Source organism: Brienomyrus brachyistius, chromosome 10 (assembly GCF_023856365.1).
Source record: "Brienomyrus brachyistius isolate T26 chromosome 10, BBRACH_0.4, whole genome shotgun sequence".
Lineage (NCBI taxonomy): Eukaryota > Metazoa > Chordata > Actinopteri > Osteoglossiformes > Mormyridae > Brienomyrus > Brienomyrus brachyistius.
In genome coordinates this window covers 7,825,158-7,841,388 of record NC_064542.1, presented here as the reverse complement: position 1 = coordinate 7,841,388, position 16,231 = coordinate 7,825,158, and the positions used below count along the sequence as shown (strand labels likewise).

General features: G+C 41.1%; 1 long non-coding RNA gene across 1 annotated transcript; it reads right to left on the bottom strand.

The window, feature by feature from the left end:
* Positions 1–10,542: 10,542 nt before the first annotated feature.
* LOC125750495 (uncharacterized) lies at positions 10,543–15,242 on the bottom strand. The gene is made up of 4 exons (XR_007400358.1): positions 14,826–15,242; positions 13,953–14,046; positions 13,133–13,188; positions 10,543–11,302 (listed from the first exon to the last, which is right to left on the bottom strand). It is a non-coding gene; the product is annotated as an uncharacterized LOC125750495 (long non-coding RNA).
* Between the last annotated feature and the right edge of the window lie 989 nt (positions 15,243–16,231).

The window sequence follows — 16,231 nt, the reverse complement described above, 5'->3', positions numbered from 1 at the left end:
TTATCCAGCAGCAGGTGACTAACGGAATAGGTGACCTGGGATCCGTTCACTTGCTCACCACTAGATGTCACTTCATGCCCATTTTTAACTCCTGTGTCATTACAGGTCTATAACCTGTCCTTGTGATATCTATAATAAAAGTAGTTAACATCTTAATATTATAATGATTATGCGCAGTGGGCGCTCGCGATTAGAGTGAGCAGAGTGTACTTTACCCGTATGAAGGGAGGAGTTCTCTCTCGTACTATATGTCCACATGAAATTACTTGCCAGGAAACACAGGCAAGCTTACTCCAGTAATCACACTCTGCAAATGCAAAGTGTCTGCGCCTGGAGCTCTGTGCTCTTCGGCGTCTCTTATGAAACTGTAATCTTTGTTTAAAATGCAGCAAAACACTACAGGAAAATCTAGGATTATGGTTATTCACATAAAAAATTCGGAGACCCTAACAAAACTAGGGCCCATTGGGAGTACGCGATGATGATGATGATGATGATGATGATGATGACATATGTATTGCAATTTTAGAAAAGCACTTTACAGTAGCTTGACATTATAAGTCCCTTACAGTGATTTAGTCCATAAATAACAAATAATGGAGAAACGTATAACGATTGGAATAAAGGAGAGGTTCAGACAACCTACCGACTAAGGAGGTGTTTTCAAAAGTTCCAGATGTCCATCCAGATTAAGAGGGTAAAATATACATTTTACTATGGTTTGTTTAACCAGCCCTAACAAAGAATAACCCCTGGGACACACCTTGCAGGGTGCCGTCTTCTGAGGGGGCACCGACCCAACAAGCCGGTTTCCCTCTATCTCAGACAGGGGGCGCCAGCACGGAAGCCTGCTTAATGGTCCACGTGGGCGCTGCCTGGTTAACACAGGAAGCATAATAATTTATCGTAGTTTGCTAACTGATTCCCCAGCTTCCATATAAGTTGGGGGGGGGGGGTGTTTTAACGTAACTCATCTGAGTTGGAAGTCAAGAACACCCCTCACCCAAAAAAATAAGATTTCATGGAATGTTGGTTAAGCCGCCTAAAAGGAACCAGAATTAAAGGGCAGGTAATGTGAACCGCGGGGGTGACTAATGGAGAAAGTCTGCCCGTGATGGAAGACAGAGTCAATGCTGTATCTGCCTATCCCTCAGACCTCTGGCGGAATAACCGCTCTTGTGCTGCCATCCAAGGCAAATTTGCTTTCAAGAACATGCTTAAGAAGCACGAGAGACGAGATTCCCCCACCTCAGCCAGCTTCGCCATGTCAGTTTTCTCGCTACGGCCTCTGGATCAGAGGATCCCCGCATTATTACAGCAGCGTGAGAGAATAGGTACCATGCTCTTCTGAATTATAATCACTTCCATTTATTTGATAAGGCCCCTCGTGAATTTTCTTTTTAATATTAACAATTGTGAACTCTTAGATTTCAGGCTTGGTTTTCTGTCCTTAAGTTTTAAATATGCTTTATGCACTTAAAATTCGCTCACTAATCAAAATTTCAATTACTATGTAGTGTTGATCACAGTCACCAAAATGTATCTCTGGGACCACTCAGGCGGGGCACGTGCATATTCACCAAAGACCACTTTCCAGCTTTAAAAGTCACCACATGCGTTTGGAAGGAGGAATCTCAGCACGGGATCACGTCAGCTTCAGACTTCATACCGTGAGTCTGCCTGTGCGTGCATGCATGCTCCAAATGATACAACAATGTTTACCGCAAATAAATGCTACAGGTGTCATGGTGGTTGACATGCTAATCAGTGGGTATCAAAGCATGTAGGGCGGTAGTCAAAAATATTTGCGCTTCCTTTCTTTGGGAGCTCACGGTTATATTTGCTGTGCATGGGTGGGGTACTGAAAGTTGCAAGCATCATGGGTAGGCGATAATGCTTAGGTTGTTACAGGTTCCTTAGTCATTGCTCCTGTGCAGCATCTATGTACAATGTTTGTCCTGCTCGTGCAGAGGAGATTTTACAAGGGAATATATAAAACCTCGAGGTGTCTGCAGAGGAGCGCGAGCTCTACTGGTCACACTGGATACCGGGTGGGAAATTAGCGGCTGGCAGTGATGTGCTGCTGTGTGTGGAGATGAGGCTTTATATTCCCCTACAGAGGAAGATTCCTGCATTACCTACCTGCTCACTCAGCATTCATCAATGACTGTTACATCGCAGGTCTGCTGTACACTCTGAGTGTAGCCCCATCTATGGTGTGGTAAAGCTTTTCAGCTTCGTGTCTAAATGTGCATTAAATCCAAAGTGACATTTTTCTGAATGTTTCTTTATTTACTTAGTTAGATAACACAAATGTGTCATTATGCCGTCAAAGATAGAACCAAGCATCATTGCTAATTGTCATTCGAAGCTCCGGCACCTAAGGATGACCCCGGCATGTGTCTTAATGACACCACGTTCTGGGCTTGCGGTAAGAAGGCTTTGACTTTCAGGCCTTCATCAAGCCTCAGGACTCCAGTGTCGAGGGGATTCCCCCAACCATTCAGCATGTGACAGAATCGTGGATGATGCCTCAAGGCTCCTCCCCCACCCCAGTCCTCTCCAGGTCTATCAGTCACTTTTCTCAGGCAACAGGAATGGGGCCTAGACTGAGTGGCTACTGTCTCTAATCCATGCAATATCTATTAAAATCAACCCGGAACCTGTTCGTGTCTGTCAGTAAAGGAGCTAATGTGGATTGATTAGATAATACATGTTACATTTCGTATTGTTCATTCCACCATGTCTGCTGAAGACATTTATGTAACATTTCTAATGCTCCTGTAACCGAAACCATTTTCTCAATGGTCATGTAGGCATGTCAGGCGTAAATCATCCCCATCATCCTAACAAAATCGTAATAAAATACAGAGAAAATCATAACAAAACACAGTCCATTTCTTTGGATTTTTGATACCTTTTGTTTTTTAGCTAAACAAAGAGTGAGATGCTCATTTGGGGACAGCAGCTCTGTCCAAATCCCAGTAGGGAACCAACACCTGCAGGTCTGCTTTTAGTGAGACACCCATCTGCCTGATGGTCACACACTGCTCATCTGCGAGGCTCCGGAAACAGACGAATGGCACAGGGATGCTGCCGGTTGACCTGCACCATCACAAAGCTGGCATCTTCCATGGCTCAGCTCCTGGCTGCGTAGAAACCATTCATGAGAAAAGAACATGCATTCTATATATTTACATGTTATTCATTTAGCAGGGCCTTCTATTCAAAGTGATGTGTAATTGAAAAGGCAGGGTCTGCCAACCCAGGGTGGTTAAGAGCCAAGCTCAAGGGTCCAAAGGTGAAATCACTCTGCCAACTCCAGGATTCAAATCCGGCAACCTTCTGGCTGTGTCTGCCACAGACACAGCCTCAGCCACTGAGCTGCACACTGCCCCCTAGAGGCACTGCGATAATGGGTCGATGTGTGGCAGGGTAAGCTCCTCTTCTGGCTCCGGTACATGTTAGGGTTAAATCATTCTGGTTTCTTTTTTTTCTAAATACATACATTTCTGGGTTGTTCATGCAATTTCTCTTGTCTTCCATGTTGTTTATTTTTATTGGAGTCCAGAGGTACTTAGAAGCACATTCAGACAAACGTCCATCTCCCCTAAACGCAACGCATAGTGCTTTAGATGCTGTTTTACACCTACTGCCATTGAGTTATTCAATGTCTCTCCCTCCAACAGCTACATCAGCAGCCAGTTAGAAGCACAAAGACATTATCTCTAAGTCCTACTTCCCCATCTCTGTCTTGCACCCCAGCTGTATAGTGTACAGTTGTTTTGATTGCTGTTGCTCTTCTGGCATATATTGCCCATATGTACAGCATAGTTGTATTCTTTGCCTACATTAGCTGCACCTTATTGCCATTCTGGACTAGAGTATCACTGTTTACTGTTTTGCAATAGTCACTTATTCTATCTTCCCTATTGTATGTTATTTTATCTTTATTTTATTTTTTATTCTATATACATTGTATAACTTCTTGTTATTTATGTCATTGTGATTATCTGCTTATCCGTACATTCCTTCTGTATCCATACAGCCTTCCTTTATATCCTTGTTGCTGGATTTTCTACCAACAAAGTGCCGTCTTATCTGTAGGAGAGAATTGTTGGATTGTGGCTCATTTTTCTAATTTTGGCTATCAATGCAGGGCCCTTGAGCAAGGCCCTTAACCCCAGGACCACTGACTGCCTCTGCTCTCTAGCCACAAAACTTGTACATCAACTTGGATGTCTGCTATTTAAATGTACATCTATCAAATTCAGTTTTTAACCAATGACACGTGTAGATTGTCATTAGCTGTAATATCCTAGAGATTGAACTTACACTTAGACCTGAAGGTCTATATCGCATATGCAAGGAATATTAGAAAAGTACATTTTGTTTCATGGACAAATGAGAACAACTTTACCACATGAAATTGACAGCTGCTTGTAGTCATTTCAGGATGATATCAGTGATGTTTAAATGAGGCCAATCTATACCAATATATTTTTAGGGCAAAAAGGATGCAGCTCATAGCCAAGCAGATAACATCTGTCTGCAATAAAGACAGAGTTAATATGTTGGGTCAGAGATTAATGCTTAAATCAACAAGGGGAAATTTTTGTACACAGATGAGTGCAGTTAATTTAGTAATAGAACAAGAAGGCAAATTCCATTATTGATAAATTTACTAGGTTCAACTGAAGATAATCAGGATAAGACGACACTTTAGTATCTTGCTGCTTCAGTCTTTGATTCATGTATGGTGCTTGTAATTAAATACTACAGAAGGCTGTTTTTGCACATGAGGGGAGGACATTTAAGGGAGAGAGTATACAGTTTTATATAACAAATAGTTTGGGAAATTTAACCGAAAGCACGGAACAGACGATGATGACATCCAGCGCACACGCTGAGGTCGGACCCTATTTTTTGCGTGGCTGCAGACTTATGGACAACCTAAAAATTATCCATCCATACATCCATCTTCTGTAACCACCTATTCAGAGTCTTGAGGATCCGGAGCCTATCCCAGAGGCTATGGGTGCAAGGCAGGGAACAACCCAGGATCGAGGGCCAGCCCATCACAGGGCACACTCACACATCAGTCACTCACACATGCACAACTACGCGCAGTTTGGTAACTCCAGTTAACCTCAGCATGTTTTTGGACTGTGGGCGGAAGCCGGAGTACCTGGAGGAAACCCCATGAGGACACAGGGAGAGCACACCATCTCCATATACATGGGGCCATGGTGGAAACTCGAACCCGGGTCCCAGAGGTGTGAAGCGGCAGTGCTAACCATCCTGCTGCCCCTGTTCAAAAAATATTCTAATCTTAATCCAAACTATCACGGATTTGGGGAAAACAGCGAAAGCGTGGATTTCAACACCAGAATTGTGGCAGGCCAAAGATGAGGCAACCCTCTACTGTGTGAGCCCCCCCCCCACACCAGCCAAGCTCCCTGGCCTGCTGTGACCCTGCATTAAGTGTGTGGTTACACAGAAATGGCCAACCTGGTCTTCAGCTGGTTGTTGTTTTGTTTCCTCATACCTGGACAGTATCAATAGCAAAGTGGCTCATATTTAATCCATACTATAAAAGAATTTATGCAGTGAGAAATGCAGCAATGATACCCAGTTATTCACACCCCTTACACTTTATACACTATATCCTTCACCACGAAGCCCTAAATACTCAGAATCAGATCTGGAAAAACCTGCAGAACTCAAAAAGAAAATTCTTTCAAATGCCTGTCCCCCGCCCTCGCACAGAGGGAACGCGCCATTGTCTCTCCTCAATAGAGGCGATCTTGCTCTATTTGCTGCTTGTTTGTACAACGCTGACATGCAATCCATTTATATATATTTGCTGCCATGGCAACAGCTCCATTTCTCAAATAAACACGGAGTGGTCTTTGGCTGATGAAGAATGAGGAATACGAGCGGGCGAGGCACAGGCAAACAACCAGAGACAGGCATGACATTAGACTTGTATCACCTTGTGTTGTACTTATTATTTTCACGTCATTTTCACCATAAAATATGTACATTGACTGCTGCCTACTCAGTTACGCAGACTGTTTCTGCCCCAGTAATTCAGGTTCGATTAAACAGCTGATACAATCGCCTCCGTAAGTCTCTTTTCCAGAACAATCATAATCTCAGTTCTTTACACATGTTGCTGTCACCTACAGCTGAAAATTGGATCGGCAATGAAATCATTCGGTGTCGGTCGTTTAAATTTTGCTTTGTGCGGTGATATTAGAGGGCTATTTGACCCACAGGGCTTTTAGACTAAAGCCTGAGATGTTCCTGCTGTGACTCGCTCATGTTGTTGGTTTTACATAGAGAGTGAAAAGCCGAGGGGTGGGAAGCACTGAGGTCTTAGTGAGCAGGAGCTTCAGCTGCTGTCTGGGAGACATTTCAGGCTGAGGGAAGAAGCGCGAGAGTGACGCTCTTATCAATATGAGGGGAACGTCGGGGTTTTCCCACCAAAGCAAAGGAAGCTTGCTGCTCCAACACTGGACATGGCTTTCATTTTAAAATAAAATACATAGTTCTGTGTAATTATCTATCAAAGAAACGTAGGCAGGAAAATACCTGTTTGGGTGTGTGTGTATATATGTTATGTTTATGTGTGTGTGAGAGAGAGATAGAGAGAGAGAACAATATACACAAAAAAAACCATCAACCGCCTTTTTATATCATAATGTGCTGCTTGATGTGTGGAGACGTCCTGGTGTTTTTTGTGTGTGTTGTTTAATCTCACACACAAACACACATTAAGCTGCGCATTAAGGTATAAAAAGACGTGTACTCATGAAGGATACAAAGCACAGGATTAAAGATGGCAAAATGGTTTCTTTAATGCCTCTTCGGTATGAATTGACATGGAGAACATTAGCGTGAGGTCTGACAGACAGACAGACAAACAAACAAACAAACAGAAACCCACCCATTCTAAGCATTTGTCCCCTGATAGGTTCAGAAGGAGGCTGGAGTCCCTCCCGGGCCCTGCAGGGCTGCGGGGGGGGGCAAAGCGCATGGCGTAGCAGTCCGTCGCAGGGCACTGACCCGCAGAATCTCACATTATATTATAGATACACCATAGATACAACATAGACTGTATGTTTTTGGATGGACAAAGAGAAAACCCAAGCAGAGCAGGAGACCATGCAAACTGCGGACAGAGCAGATCCATAAAGCACCATGACACCCTCAGCAAGAAATGTATCTGTTCTTTTTCTCGCTGCTATTATTCCTATTGGTTAGTTCTAGAGTCATCACAGAGATTCATCTAAATGAAAAAGCAGGATGTTTACCTGCAGTCGTATTGCCAGGAGCCTGCTGACACTCTGACATGGTATTCTTATTAAAGGCGAATGAGATCAAGCGAAATGAGCAAACCTGACTGTCAAAATATTACAAAAACTGGAATAAATGTCTACACATACAAGCTTTCATACACCTAATATTGATCGTGCATACATCTTCCTTTCAGAGTTGTAGGATTTGGGGGTGGTGTGATTGCGTTCACATTTGAAGCCTGCGAGATTGATAGGCTAAAGTACATGGCAGTCCGGGATGGTGACAGCCTTTGATGTAGCTCCACATGTGAAGGAGCTGTTTGGCTTTAATGTGCAGGGTGACGCTGTCCAGAGCTCACCTCTTCTCCCCCAGTTTTTCCGCAAACAGGCCTCTCCCATTTAACGGAAAAAAAAAACTGTAAATACGCCAAAGTAAAGTTTTACGTCACTATGGTGCAGAGCGAGGTTAGGGCAGGACTCTACAAGCCTGGCCTTCAGCTGTCTTACTCACGAGGAGTCCGGCTGTAGTTCCCCATAGGACGATTCTAACCTGCAGACCTTTCTCCAGAACATATATGCAGCTTGAGAAATGCGTAGAACCCCTAATGATGAAATCCTGCCTTTCTGTGTCGCCGTTTGGTCGTATGCTGGTGACGAAAATGAAGAAACGTTACACATTTATTTCTGCAGTGCAGTTTTTTTTTCATTTGTGTATTTTTGAAAAACAAAAATGTCTGCTTTATATTTGACAACCGGTTTAGTTTTATTATCATGTAAACGATTCACTTTTTCACCCTGGAAAACTACACTTGTTTCCACAAGTCAACCAATACAATACAGACATTTTAGCTGGTAATGATGGATTGTTATATATACTGGGCTGACTTATTTTTCCTGAGGTGACAGGCTATTCGTTGCAAAGAAGTTTTCAAACAGAGTAATATGTTTACTTAGCACCATCTTGTAGCACCATAAATGTATTAATTGTAGATAATATTGCAGCAGTAGATGTAAAGATCAATCTATGGTCGAGCCGTTCTCAAGGGGCTGCGAACAAGGTTATGTATCTCTAAAGGAAAGTGCGATGTCAGAAAATTTACCAAAGATTTCTCACAGAACACAGAAATTTGGTGAGGGCCTATTCAATGCAAGGCGGTCAGGAGAAGCACATAGTGGATCAGACTTCATGAGCGTGAGTCTGACAGTCTGACAGTCACTCTTGGTTTTATCAGTATCACACAGAAACATAAAGCAAACATCTACCAGTTCACCACTTTCCACCAGTAATGGCACTTTAGGGGTATCCACAGTCCCCAGTTGTTCATGTTAGTGTTTAACTTAAAGAAGTCATTTACTAACACTGTCTTTCAGTCAAACCAAACTGAAGTGGCTATACCAGGGCTCTTCAAATCTGACCCTCAAATCCAAATCCAGGCCTTGTTTTGAGTTCTCCCAGATTGTTAGTTTAATAATACCAATTCTGATTGGACAGTGGCTTCACACCTGGCTCACAGGTGAAGGAAGGCTGGAAAACCATGCAGAGCTCGGACCTTGAATAGTCCTGGATTATACAGACTACCCCTCTTGAGATATTACCGAGTAAACTAATTCTACTACTATTATTCACTTGAGTAGGTAAACATCTTGTGTTACAATGTCGTTTTGAAGTTACTCTAGATTAAAATTACTCAATTATTTTAAAAATATGTGAAACTGTTACCACTGTTAATTTGCACTGTATGTTGTCTTGTCTTGTCAGTTTGTACTGTTAAGCTTGTGTCCTGTCTGCACTTATTATGTTGCCCTGTTTTGTCTTGCTCTGTGTTGCTCCATGGTCCTGGAGGAACGTTATCTCATTTCACTATATGCTGTGTCTAAGGTTGAAATGACAATAAAAACCTACTTGACTTCACTTGGTTTGCTATACACAAACCTTCCTTGTGACAATAGACAGTTCAAAAAAATATTTTTGCAAAAAAACTAAAAAATACTACTTCTCCTGAAGAACATTCATTCCAAGATAATCCTCTAAGACCCACATAAGCCTCGGTACAAATGTATCCAGATGTGTAATACTGACACCTGAATGTAGAAGTTTTAGCTCTCCTCATGGACATGGACAGTGCCACGCTACTCTGTCTCTATGCAGACTTCAGTATCATTAATATATCATTATGATGGTAATTAATAAAACCATACGAAGTTCAGTAGGGCAAATAGCTTATTAAATTATAGTTTGTGGTAGGCTTTTAGGGAAGATTTACCTGGTAGAAATTTGGAAGCTGATGGAAAAAGCTGTTTGTTAGAAACTTGGCTTTTTATTGGTCTCTAAAGTACTTTGTGAGAATGCTCCTCGTTAAAAGTGCCATATAAATAAAATTTAATTGAATTAGACCCTGCTTTTATGACTAGACAGAGATATTTAAATTTACACATGCTGAAATATAGTAATCTGAGTAAAAATGTTCAAATGCTTTCCACTGAGCTCAGATTGTAGGTTCTCTCCTGGCAACAATACATGACTTAAATGGCCTACATGTTCAACCATGTTTGTCACACCACTGGGTTAGGGTTAGGCTGTTGCATATTGACCTCTTTGACCTCAAGTCTAATGGCTAAGGTGGGAATTTAGGATAATCCAATGATTAGCTATTCTCTGGTACAGATAACATCAGAAATGAATTGTCTACTCGAGGTGTAGGAAGGCAAAGGGGGACAGGGTATAGCATAACATGACGAGACAGAGAGGGAAATTAGTCCTCAACAAACAGATGTTTCAAAGGCACAGTTATGTGGATTACTGATTGTTTTGAATGTTTACTATAATGCTACTCTATTGATCTATCCTATTTCATCCACATTTAACATTTATATAGCTGTGTGTATATGCATAGAAATATATGTGCATATGTAAGTTGCATATGAATTTAGAGTTTAACTTATCCTTTAACTATATAGTAGCCTTTTGTAAATAACAAAGAGTGCATCTGAGTACTGAAGGCAGTTAAAAAAGGTGATAACGTTCTCTGACCCTAAAACTAAAGTGCAGGGTTTGCCTCCTCGTTAATGGTGCGACTCCATCCAGTCAAGATATTATCATGTAAAAACACAATTAAAGACAAACTTTCAGGCAATGAAACAGGAAAGTAAATTCACAAACACCACCGTAAGCCAAATCCTTGGATTTCCTTTAATGCAAAGTTCAAAATTAACTTGTTACTTGATAAGGAAATTCTTAACCTCTGCAAATATATTTGAGACATAACTTTATATTTGAAACATAACAGTTTTTATAAAAGCAGGGCCAGCAAGATAAATGTTGTTCTAAGCATCTTGCAGACAGCGTTTTACTCATTCTGTACTAAATTTTGTACTAAATAATATGACATTTTCATTCATAGTTCATAAAATTTAGCATGGGTTCGAATTGACAGTGTTGCTTTGAAATGACCACAAATGACACGTGCTTCTGGCTAACAGTGTGTCAGTTATGGCCCCATGAATGAAGACTGAAGGCTGCCCTCTCTTGATAATTTCTCGTACCTGAAGTCTGTGTGAACAACTAGTGCTCAGTCAGACAGAATAATGGAACACAAAAGCACTGCCCAACATTCATAATACGTATTTGCACTTAAGGCAAAACAACTGTCACTTTGACCGCCTTTCTGCGTATTAATACAGTAAAATTCCCATTTCCAAGGCATTAAAATGGAGATTAAAGGCAGCTGGGAAGACATCACATCTACAAAGAAGGAATTACAGCTGAATAGTTGTGAAACTGTTTTTTCTTTCAGTATCAGGAAGTAAGAAGAAAAGAGGTATTTATCACGGAATCAGGAATAAGCCAGGATGTTCTGGATCGGGGCTGTCAGGCAGCAAAGTAATGAAAGACATACGGGTACAGTAACGCGTGGCTGACAGCTTTCAGTGTCGGACCCCGGGATGGGCTCCGCTGAGGTCCTTCATCAGTATCGCTTCAGTGCCTAAACAATCTACAGCTGTACAAACGAGAAAAATCGTAAACAGTGAGAAAGGCTGGTTTCCCTGAATAAGGACACCTTCAAAGAAATTATATATTAGCAATTAAATGTCCACACACACCACTAAAATATGGGACACCAGAATGGTTGTTTTACATTTCATGTTCTATATTCTTTATTTAAAATAGCTTATATTGTAGTTGTAAAAATATTGCTCGCGCAAAGTGCTATTGTTACTTAACATAAAACTGTTTCTTGGGAAATTATGAAAATGCTTTGCTTTGTTTCAGACAAAAGATAGAAATGTATGTGTGCTTTTGGGAGGTTTGACACTGCCGGGTTGGGCCTGAGCTTTAAGAGCAAACATACTTCAGGTTAGTCCTCGAGTCGCTCCAAAAAATAAAAAAAAAAAGGCTATGGAAAGCAACTGAACTGTAACGAACGCAATGCATGCCTCCTTTCTGTATGTCGGAGCTGCCTGACTAGGTGCTGTTTGTTTACTGAATTATAGAATTCCACCACACTTAGGTCAACAGACAGTGCAAACATAGGCAGTTAACTCAGGTCCTCAGCAGGCAAAGCTGCCCCAGGGCAACCAGACTAATTCTGTTGCCCATTTGGGCTAATTTAACACAAAAGACTGAACAAAAGGAGGAATGCAAAACATACACCAATGGAGTGAAAGCACGTTTATTTCCAACCAGACTTAAGAATTACAAAGTATTTTACTGAAGAGCTGAGCTCTTTTCTGATAAGGCATCTCCTAAGCAGGATCCCGAGGGCGACTGCAAAGTGCATCATAGGAAGTCTGGCATTCTTACAGTCCAAAGGCTGCTGTAGATTGTTGAATATTTATGTGTGTATGTATGGGGGTGAGGCATTTAGGAAAAAGCGCCAAGATCGTTGCAGTTCCTCACTAATAACAAACAACCCTAAAGCCATCTGAGAACACTGTACTAACAGAGAAATAACTAACACGAAAATAACCATGTGATGTGTATCAGGTCAGGAGTGCATTTCCCAATAGCATTGTTGCTAACTATGTTAGCAGCTTACGAATTTGGAACCATACACCTGAATGTGTGAGCTGAGCTTCTCAGACAGAATTGCCTTGCCTGTGCCCATCACCTCCTGCTCCCCAGTAAGTCTGTCTGCTTCTTTTAGCTTCTTACTGAAACAAAGGTGTTACTCCTTTTGTTTATCCTCTGTTCAGTTGTCTTGACTCCAAAGGTGTGGTTGAAGACCCTAGACGCTTATCCCGGACCACCCTGGTTACTTGCCTGTCTGGCTTGTCATCTGTCTGCCTTTTCTTCTTTCTTTTTAATCAACAGTATTAAAATAACTGTGCAAAATACCTTCACAAACTTTTGTTCTTGCCACTTTGCTTGTATCATGGAATCAAGCTATTATAATTTTGGACAAAACAAAGGAATATAAAACTTTTGCCTCTGGGAAAGGTCAGGAAATTTTTAGCGTGTATATACATGTATTACAACTAACACTTTAACCAGAGCTAAACTATGTCATAGTACTTAATTTATTACCTTTGACTACAAGTGATATTTGACAGTTTTTCTAATGACCGCAGAAGTTTATCTAAATATTATGTCTCAGTCACACATTTTTATGGAGTAGACAATGATTAGTAAGTGCCACAATCTACACAAAACTGTGACTTGTATGATATCAGGTGATTGACCCATGAAGTGCTTGACTTCCCTATTAACATGTCAGTGTCATACAAGCCCAAACAACCAATGAGAAAATGATGGGCTGAAATGTACTGGTGAAATGGTGAAATGGTGTAATGGCATAATGGCTGGGAGGGGTTTGCTGCTGCTCACGGACCCGGAGGATGGCAGACCTGCTCATGGCTCTTCTGGGACCTTCGCAGCAGATGACACCTCACAACAACAATGCAGGACTTCTTAGCTCTAGCTACTACATATTATATTCACAAAAATCATAATGCTTTTAAACTTAATTGAATTTATTTAACTTTTACATCAAGTCTATCCCTTCTATACCTCCTTCTGTACCTACCCTCTATACCCCCATACCCCCCACTATACCCTCATACCCCCCTTCTATACCTCCCCTCTATACCCCCAATACCCCCTTCTATTCTCCAATCCCCCCTTTTATACCCTCCTCTATACCCCCTATACCCCCTTCTATACCTCCCATCTATACCCGCATACCCCCACTATACCCTCATACCCCCCTTCTATACCTCCCCTCTATACCCCTTCTATTCCCCAATCCCCCTCTTATACCCTCCTCTATACCCATATACCCCCCTTCTATACCTCCCATCTATACCCCCCCCCATCCCCAATCATCAGCCAGTTTTCCAAATGCCTATAGAGGCTGTGACAGAACATATCATATTAGCCTCAATAAATCAGCAAGTTCTTCTAGCAAGGTAGCAACACATATATTACAAATATATAACAAAATAATAAATATTATAAAAGCTAACTAAAGGTTAGCCAGTTTACCAGACATTTGGCTAAAACAAATAACTATATGGGTAATATAAGTAATTTCCCAGTCCCTGCATTGGTTGCTATCATACTGGCTAAATAAAAAATACTTGGCACTAAAACGATAAGACCTTTTTCTTTTGTGCTTTCCGTAATGTAATAAATATTGCAGTTCAACTTACTGTAAGATCATCACCGGTTTTTGCCGCTTTTCCATTTATTTCATAAACGGCAGATTTTTTATTCTTGTTCAGCATTGGAAAGTTGAGTGAACAACTATAAATGAAAATACAAGTCAGATGAAACAAGTTTCCTTTATAACATGGAAAGAGTATGCGACAGTACATGTCTGACATCCTATTCACTGGCTGTGTGCTGACGGCAGAGTCAGATTCTAGGTTGTCGTTGTGTCTGTGCACGTTTACAAAGGATAATCACTACAAAACACCAACGTTCAGGTAACGCAGATTGTTACTGGGTATCAGTCATACACCTGCATTACATCGCTCTGCAGCTCTACATGCATTACGATTAATCACCTGTCACATCAATGCGCAGATCCATGCCACATATCACCCATATCATAACGTAACATAAAATAGTTCCAATTTAATACATGAACCTAACAGTTGTCCTTTAACTTCAAATACTATAGCATAGTTTCATTTATAGTTAACTGTTTCGTCCCTTGTAGAAAGGATGCCTCACATTTCCTCTGCAGTTATAACTGCTAAAGGAAATTACTTTCATGAATCAAAGATAAGACATTTTCTTGCTAATAAAGGTACTCAAGGTGAACATACTGTACATTTGTAGCAAAGAATATTGAGTGTATTTTTAGTTATTGCTAAGTGAGTAACGTGCATAACATGCAAATGTAGAAAATCCCACTGTGTGTCAAAACTTTTGACTGGTAGTGAATATCAGTCAGTACAGGATAACTTGACCTAATTATCCTAGTGATCTTCATTGCACCAGCCCTGTCCACAGACGCAGAGAAGGTGGGGTGGCAACAAAAAATCAGTTCATCCATCTATCCATTTTCTGCCGCTTACCCGGGGTTGCCTGACTGTGTTCTCTGAGTCATGTCTGTCATCTCAGGTCCCTGCACGAAGGGAAGGCCAGCCTTTATTTACCTTGCTAACAGATTATTTTCTTCTTTGGAGTTGCCATTCCGTGAGTCATGTGAAAGTTTAAGAGCTGACGTGGTTGGAGAAGGAGATCAGGTGCTAGCGAGCTGCAAGTATTGTTTGTACAAATGCGTCACGTTACTTAAGGGACAGTGCTGCTTGTGAGGCAAGATGAAGTTCATGTTCTGGCAAGAAAGAGCATAAAATAATAAAAAGTAAGACCATCCTGACTGTAGATTTGTCTTGCAGATGTGGGGACCTGGGGAAATGTTATATGAGGGGGATTACAATGCTTCCCCATTTCCCAATCCCTGCTTTTTGGAATGAACATTGATTGCTGTTTGGTTCAGTCCGACTTGCTGATCAGTTTCTCCAGACACAGATGTTGTCAAGTTTTGACCTAGATCCACATGTATGACAAACTACATGTGATTGTCTGTGCGCAAACAAACTGTAAACATATTTACATCTTTATTTTAATTTGGGCATTTATGTTCATTTGCACATATTCTAATGTTAAATTATGTGTTTTGAAGCAAACTGAATACCCAGATAAATATCTTTCAACATTTTCTTTGACTGCCTAAGACGTTTGCGAAGTACTTTAAGCCTACTGAGGGCACTATGCAGAAAAATATCACATTTTAGGCAATAATAATGAGCTACATGCAAAAAGATCTATATCACACAACCAATGAAATAGTTTTATGTTTTATTATGAGAAATTTGACCATAAAGTTGATTGAAGTTTGTTTGGTATTAACAATAATTTTATTTATTGAATTACTCTTTATACACTCTTACTTCATCTACGAGTATGTGCATGTATGTGCCCTGCAACAGATTGGCATCCCATTCAGCCAGTACCTGTGCATCGTGCTGTCTGTGATAAGCTCCGGGTCCCAGTAATCCTGACCAGGATAAGTAACTGTAAGCAGGGTGGCTACAAAACAAACCCCCATTATAAACCTATTACTCATTGAACAAACTAAAACAATAAAATATCCCGTCTGCTCATTAAGTCGTTTGTTACCATTTTTTCAATCGTCAAAGCACCCTAGTCCTGGAAGGACCATAAAAACGCCAAAGTCTACATAATCAATTACCCTGACTGGGAATGAAGGGTCCCTCCTTCCAAATGCATGGTTACAAAGTGCAGAAGGTAGTGCACAGAACAAGAGGTACCTACGTATGTATCTCAGGACTGGGGTTACTCAGATTCTTTGGCTCTTACATGTTCGGGGCATTTAAACCAAGCCCACAGGCAAAACACCTATTGTTTCATGGATTTTGGTTGCTTTTCTGAGACAGAGTGAACTTCATACTCTACT